The sequence below is a fragment of the Dipodomys merriami genome, unplaced genomic scaffold, assembly GCF_024711535.1.
Source record: "Dipodomys merriami isolate MVZ:Mamm:240054 unplaced genomic scaffold, mDipMer1.0.p SCAF_42, whole genome shotgun sequence".
NCBI lineage: Eukaryota > Metazoa > Chordata > Mammalia > Rodentia > Heteromyidae > Dipodomys > Dipodomys merriami.
Window position 1 is genome coordinate 4,458,445 of NW_027205826.1, and position 8,014 is coordinate 4,466,458.

Sequence of the window (8,014 nt, forward strand, 5' to 3'; positions counted from 1 at the left end):
TTAAGGACGTTGGGCTTGTCGCTAAAGTCATACAGATGGCTGGGATGAATTGATAACTATATGAACATGATACAAAGCCTGCTAGGAAAATGACACTCTATATCCAGCTTATGTTTTAGTGAAAACTATTTTCTAGATAAATGCTTCCCAGAGTTGGCTCGGAAATATTCGCAGCAACTAATTAAAACTAAACCAAATTCCTCGAGGTGGAAGAATCTAAATCCGACAGTGTAGTGAGGAAGAATAACACATTGAAAGTCTGTGATACAAAAAGAGCTCAAGCTGTTATCCTTTTTTGATTTCTTTCCTACTTCTTTTTGAACTCAAGGCCTCACATTTGTGCAGCTTGCTTGCTCAGCTGGTGCCCTCCGACTTGAACCACACCTCCAGTCCTGCTTCTTGCTGGTTATTTTGGAGTCTAGACAACTTTTCCAACAAAATGTGATCCTCCTGACCTCAGCCTTCTGAGTAACTAGGATTACCTCTTTTCTCTACTTCTTACTGGGACATCAGTGGAGTGGCTTTGATCTGAGTACCTGATTGTCCTCTCTCTCTCTCTCTGTCTCTCTCTGTCTCTCTCTGTCTCTCTCTGTCTCTCTCTGTCTCTCTGTCTCTCTGTCTCTCTGTCTCTCTGTCTCTCTGTCTCTCTGTCTCTCTCTCTCTCTCTCTCTCTCTCTCTCTCTCTGCCATCACTCTTTGCCTCATTCTGCCACAGAAGCCCTCTCCTCCAGCCAGGCCCAATATAGACAAGCTGTGTTTATGGAAAATGAGTCTGATGGCAGTGTATGGAAAAAGTACAAGATACCAGAGGCAGGAGGTCATTATACTGTTATCAGAGATCTATGGGGAGGGTCTGGACTAGATGGAGAATGAATAAAAGATGAATTCAAAGTATCTGGCAAGAAGTAGGAATAATTAGTATTCATTACTATCATACTGGAGAGAATGGGGAGAAGTGTAGGGAGAATTTCTTCATTCATAAGTCATTCACTCCAAGGAAGGAGCGCCATCTACTGTTCAATAGCGGTTACTTAAAAATATCAAGCCCTGTGCTCTTTAATAAGGGTATGGCCAGAATTGTATCTTCCTTATCTTTGTATCTAGTTACAAAGAACCTTAAAGGCGGCCATAGTAACTGCCCATTAACAATGAGAAACATGCATTCTGTGATCATCACATATAAAAATAAAGATAGGGAGCACACACACAGAACAAATGAGTAGATCTGGGAATGTGGCTTAGTGGTAAAGTACTTGCCTAGTATGCATGAAGTCCTGGGTTCAATTCCTCAGTACTAGATAAACAGAAAAAGCCAACAGTGGTGCTGGGGGTCAAGTGGTAGAGTGCTAACCTTGAACAAAAAAAAGCTCAGGAACTACAGTGCCCTAGCCATGAGTTCTAGCCCCAGTACTAGCAGAAAAAGGAAAATCCCAAGGTAATAGTTACTGTACAGCCATTTATCAGGCCTCTATAAAATAAACAGAATGTCTTTGATGTGAAATTACTTGTAACTATGTAGCAAAAGCCCATAAAAGATAAATGAATTGACAATAATGTGGTACAAATTGCTTCACATAGAAAAAAAAACAGGGCTGGGAAGGGCTCAGTGGTAGAGGGCTTGCCTTGCATGCATGAGGCTCTGGGTTCGATTCCTCAGCACCACATAAGCAAAAAGAAAAAAGCTGGAAGTGGTGCTGTGGCTCAAGTGGTAGAGTGCTAGCCTTGAGCTGAAGAGCTGAGGGACAGCGCCCAGGCCCAGAGTTCAGGCCCCACGACCAGACCCAAAAAAAAAAGAAAAAAAGAAAAAATAAACCTGAAGTTCTATGGCTGAAGATGTAGCTGTGTGTAAATGAATCCAATTCATTAAGAAGGAAATCACAGCTTTACTTTCATACCCTGCTTCTGTTTCTGTTTTCCAGAAACTGACCAATCAAGGGAAAAGGAAAAGAAGCCAGGTACTGGTGGCTCCCCCCTGTAATCCTAGCAACTCAGGAGGCTGAGATCTGAGGTTCATGGTTCAAAGCCAGCCCAGGTAGAAAAGTCCCTGTGAGACTCTTATCTCCAATTAACCACCAAAAGACCAGACATGGTGCTGTGGCTCAAAGTGGTAGAGCATTAGCCTTGAGCAAAAAGAGCTCAGGGACTGCGTCCAGTTCAAGCCCCACGATCCACGAAAGGGGCAGGGGGGATACTGGCAGATTGCTAGAATATACTGAGAGCAATCAAAGGCCTAAATTTTTGTTTTTTTTCCTTCTTGGTGGTTGTGGGACTTGAGATCAGGCTTTTTGCCACAGCTGCTTTCCCAGCTTTTTGCTAGCTAAAGACTCTGACTTCAGTCAGAGCTGACTTCAAACTCAGATACTCAGATCCCAGCATCCTGAGTAACTAATTAGGATTACAGGTGTGAGCCACTGATGCCTGGCAAATGGCTTAAACTTCCAAGTCTTAATTACATGCAGAATGACCTAGAAGATATTACAGTGTGAGAACCATTGCACTATTGTTCTGGGTCCTCATTTTCTCATGAGACTCTCAAGTCTAACGCTGGACATATTTGGGGGAGAAAAAACACAATCCAGTGATTGGAGAAATGGATCTGTTACATGTGAAAGGCCATAGCATAGGTTCAATGTCCAAGAGAAGAAAAGGAAAGAAAAAAAGGAAAAAAACTTGGATCTAGTATTCTGTTTATACTATGAGACTACATATAAACTTTACCATTGTAGAGGAAACTGAGGGATGAAGACATTAACCTTGATCCTGAGGGTCCTTTCAGAGGAAGTAACCATGTCACTCCGATTTATATTTTATTATATAGTCAATCTAGCATCATCACCTGATGTCTGCACAGATCTGGAAATAGTGTTTCTTAGCTGGATAGCACCACAGAGACATAATATAATTTCTTCCTCTTTTGCCGGTTCCTGGGCTTGAACTCAGGGCTTGGGTGCTGTCCCTGAGCTTCTTTCGTTCCAAGCTAGCGCTCTACCACTAGATCCACAGCACCACTACTGACGTTATCTAAGTTAGATGATTGGAGATAAGGGTTTCATGGGCTTTCTAGTCCCAGCTGGCTTTGAAAGGAAATCCTCAGCTCTCAGCCTCCTGAGTAGCAGGGATGGATTGCTAGTGCCTGGCTCTTCTCTCCTCTCTCTCTCTCTCTCTCTCTCTCTCTCTCTCTCTCTCTCTCTCTCTCTCTCTCTCCTGTGTCTGTCTCTCTCTCTCTCTGCCTCTCTCTGACTATTTTTTTTCATGGAATATTTTAAATGCTACCAGAGAGAGCAAACATGGTAATTACTTTTACTGCAAGAGTGTGTTGCAGAGAAGGGGAATAACTGAGTGGTTGTGCAATTGCCTAGCACCCACAAGCTCTTCAATCCCACCACTGAAAAAAATGTACTAATTAATATCCATATCCCACTATACAGCTGGGTATGGTGGCTCAAGCCTGTATTCTTAGCTACTTGGGAAGCAGAGATCAGGGGATCATAATCCAGTCCAGTTACAAAGTAAGAACCTATCTGAAAACTAACCAGTGCAAAAAGGGCTGACTCAAGTGGTAGAGCACCTGCCAACCAAGTACCAGGTCCTGAGTTCAAACCTCAGTCCCACTAAGGAAAAAAAATGGTTAAAAAATATTGGAGTAATTATAATAGATGAAATAATGACTCCCAAAGATACCAAGTTCTGATCTCTGGCTCTGAAAACATTACTTTATATGGGGGGGGGGGGAGATCTTTGCAGATTTAATCAAAGTAAGAATTTTGACCAGAGGAGAACATCCTACATTATCTATATGGACCCTAAAACAGTCACCAGTGTCTGCACAAGAGAGAAGGAAACAACATCCACAGAAGGGGAGAAGACAATGTACACAGCAAGCAAGGCAGAAGAGTGGAGGATGCTGCCATGAGCCAAGGAATGCTGGCAGCCACCAGCAGTTGGGAGACACAAGAATATCATCCCTCCAGCCTCCAGATGCAATGTGATCCTGTCACATCTGTATTTCCCTCAGTGATACTGAGCTCTTTTGCTCAAGGCCAATGTTCTACCACTTTGAGGCACAGCGCCACATCTGGTTTTCTGGTGGTTAATTGGAGAGCCTCACAGAGACTTTTCTGCCATGGCTGGCTTTGAACCACATACCTCAGATCTCAGCCTCCTGAGTTGCTAGGATAACAGCAGGGAGCTACCAGTACCTGGCCTCTTTTCTTTTACTTCTTTTGCTTTTCAATTGATTGGTCAGTTTCTGGGAAACCGAAACAAAAGCAGGGAATCAAAGTAAAGCTTTGATTTCCTTCTTAATTAATTGGGTTCATTTACACACAACTACATCTTCAGCCACAGAACTTCAGGTTATTTTTCTATGTGAAGCAATTTGTACCACATTATTGTCAATTCATTTATCTCTTATGGGCTTTTACTACATAGTTACACATAATTCCACATCAAAGACATTCTGTGTATTTAATAGAGGCCTGATAAATGGCTGTATAGTAACTATTACCTTGGGATTTTCTTTTTCTTTTTCTTTTTTGCTATTCCTGGGGCTAGAACTCAGGGCTTAGGCACCAAAGTCTAGATATGGTTTTAAGCCACTATTTGTAAAAAAAGAGAAAACAAACTTAATCATTTTTGTTGACTCTGCTTGCTTGCTGTTCCCCAACTTATGGTGTAGTTATATCCCGATAAGCCCTTCATAAATTGAGAATAGGGTTAAGTCTGGCTCACATCTGTAATCCTAGTTACTCAAGAGGCTGAGATCCAAAGATTGTGATTTGAAGTTCATCTGAGCAAGTGAGTCCACGAGACTCTCATCTCCAGTTAACCACCCAAAAAAAGCTAGAAGTGGAGCTGTGGCTCAACTGGTAGAGAGCTAGCCTTGAACTAAAAAGCTAAGAGAGTAAGGGACAGGACCCAGTCCCTGAGCTCACACACACACACACACACACACACACACACACACATAAAATAAGTTATGTTAATGAATGAGTGTGGTGGTTCATGCCTGTAGTCCTAACACTTGGGAAGTGTGAAGTAGAAGCAGAAAGATTGAAAGCTTAAGGCTAGCCAGGGCTACATAATGAAACACTACATTAAAGGGGAAAAAAGTCATTTAACACGCCTAACCGACCCCACTCTCTCTCAGTGCTGCCTGGGGCCTGTGACTCAGGAAGAGGCACTGAGCCACCTGCCACTGGCCTAGGACAAAGATGAATATTCCGAATTCAAAGCCTGATTCCTACTGAGTGCATGTTGCTTTCACATCATCACAAAAATCTAAAAAAAAAAAATCAAAATTGAAGAATCATCATTCTGGGACCCTCTCAATAGAACTGTATTTGGCAGGAGGTAATTCCCACCCAAGACTTACTCAAAAGATAAAATACAATGTAATTTTCCCTGCACAGTGACTCACACCTGGCTTTAAAACAGCAATTCCCCTAATTGCCTCCTAAGTAGGCAGTTCACAACAACAAATATAGCATTTCAGGAACATTTCCATAAGGCTTTAGATAATATCAGTTCAGTAATACTTCCCAATTTCACATCTCTAGCCAAACTGGAAACTTTTACATATCCACTAGCCGCCTTTTGTCCTTAATTTTGTCCTTTTTCTTTCTTTCCTCCTTCTCCTCCTCCTCCTCTTCCTCCTCCTCCTCCTTTTTCTTCTTTATTAGCCAGTACTAGGGATTGAACTCAGGGTCTGGATGCTGTCCTTCAGCTTTTTCTGCTCAAGGCTAGTGTTCCACCACGTGAGCCACATCTCTAGCTTTTCAGTCATTAATGTGAGATAAGCGTCTCCAAGAACTTTCTGCCCAGGCTGGCTTTGAACTGTGATCCTCAGATCTCAGCCTCCTGTGTCACCAGGATTACAGGCTTGAGCCACCCCTGGCTACCCAATGGGCACCTCCCACTGCATCCGGTGGGGGGCGCTGCTTCTTCCTGCCTGCCTTCCCCCTAAATCTGTTGCATCTCCATTCTTTCAGACACTTGGGTCAAAAATCTCACACAGACCTTCTTCTCACACACCCATCCATCAGCCAATCCTGTCTTCTGAATAAATCAGGAACCCAACCTCTGGTTACTACCCACACTGCCCCTACCCATTGGCTCCTAAGTGCCACACAATTTTGTCACTAAGCTGCATCCAGCATCCAGACTGATTTTTTAAAAATCAGTGCTGGGAATTGAACCCAGGTCCTCATGAATGCTAGGCTAAGCACTTAGCCTCTGAGCCACCCCTCTAGTCCCAAATTGACCCTTTTAATATGAAGTCTGTTCCTCCTGGCTTCCCATTTCACTCTGATTAAAATTGAAGCTCTCATAATGGCCAAGCCTCCCTAAACCTCAGGTCCTACAACCCCAGCCCTCCTTCATTCCAGTTTGCAGAGCTCGGAGGGTACTGATCTGGTTTTCCATCCATCTATCCATCCGCCCATCCACCCATCCATGCATCCATCCATCTACCCATCCATCCACCTATCCATCCACCCACCCATCTATCCATCATCCATCCATCATCCATCCATCCACCCATCATCCATCCATCCAGCATCCATCCATCCACCCATCCACCCAACTGCTGGCTTCAGGGTTCTCCTCCTGCCCCTCCCACCCCCACCCCCACCCTGCCACTCACCCTGCCTGACATCTGTGGAAAGAAGCTCCTGCTTGACTTAGTCTTGAGTGCTTACCACCTCCCCATCTGGGCATATATTTATATTGGAATGCTCATTTATCCATTGGAATGTTCGTTTCATTGAGGCAGCAACATTGGGCTTCCCGTGCATACCACTGGTATGCAGAATGTGCTAGAAATGCTAAATGCCAAAAAAAAAAAAAAAAAAAAACCAAAGGTAGTAACTACTAACCAAGCCAATCACTTTTAATAATAAAGTGCTTCTACCACTTGAGCTACTCCCCCAGCTCTTAGACTCCATTTCCTTCCTTCCTTCTTTCCTTCCTTGACAGTCCAGACTTTTGAACTCAGGGCTTGGGTGATAACCATGAACTTTTTCCTCTCAAGGTTCGTACTCCACCACTTTGAGCCACAGCACCACTAAGGGCTTTCTGATGGTTAATTGGAGATAAAACTCTCAAGGACTTTCCTGCTGGCATCAAACCACGATGCTCAGATCTGAGCCTCCTAAGTAGCTAGGATTACAGGTGTGACCACCAGGGGCTGGTGAAATACGTTTTAGACTCTGTGTGTGTGTGTGTGTGTGTGTGTGTGTGTGTGTGTGTGTGAAAGACAGAGACAGAGACACTCAGAGAGAGACACTCAGACAGGAAGGGAGGGTGGAGGGAGGGAGAGAGGAGGCTTGAACTCGGGGCCTGAGTTCTGTCCTTGAGCTTTTTGTTCAAGGCTCGTGCTCTTACCACTTGAGCTACAGCGCCACTCCCAACTTCCCTGGTTATTGGAGATAAGAGTCTCACAGACGTTCCCGCCCAGGCTGGCTGCCAACCACGATCCTCAGATCTCAGCCTCCCGGGAAGCTGGGATGACAGGCGTGAGCCTCCAGCTGCGGCTCCCAACGATGATATTTTACAGGGACCCTGGGGGTGCAAACGACACTGAAAGGTGTAGGATGCTTAGGAATTGAAATGGTCCCCCAGGTGCCCGGGTCTGATGCTCACAGGAATCCCGTGGAAGCCGCACACCAAAGGTCTTTCTAGGGGCTCGTCTCACCAACACGGTGGTTAGCATAAAAACGAGGGCAAGCGCTCCTGGCTCTACTCCTGAACCCCCACGGATGAAGCCACCAAGGCTGTCGAGCAGATAACGCCTTAGAGCTGTGTTCTTTAAGGTTGATTTCCTCCGTGAGAAAAAAAAATCAAACCGAGGTCCAAGAAAAGTTCAGAGCCTTGCCCGCGAAGCTCCCAATCGCTCTTCTCCTCACCACAAACCAGAGCCTGAGGTTCCCACAGCGACGCCACCGGACGCGGGAAGCTGGGACCAGCGGCGAGCCCCGCCCATCGCGGGCCGAGGCCCCGCCCCGCCCCGCCCCTA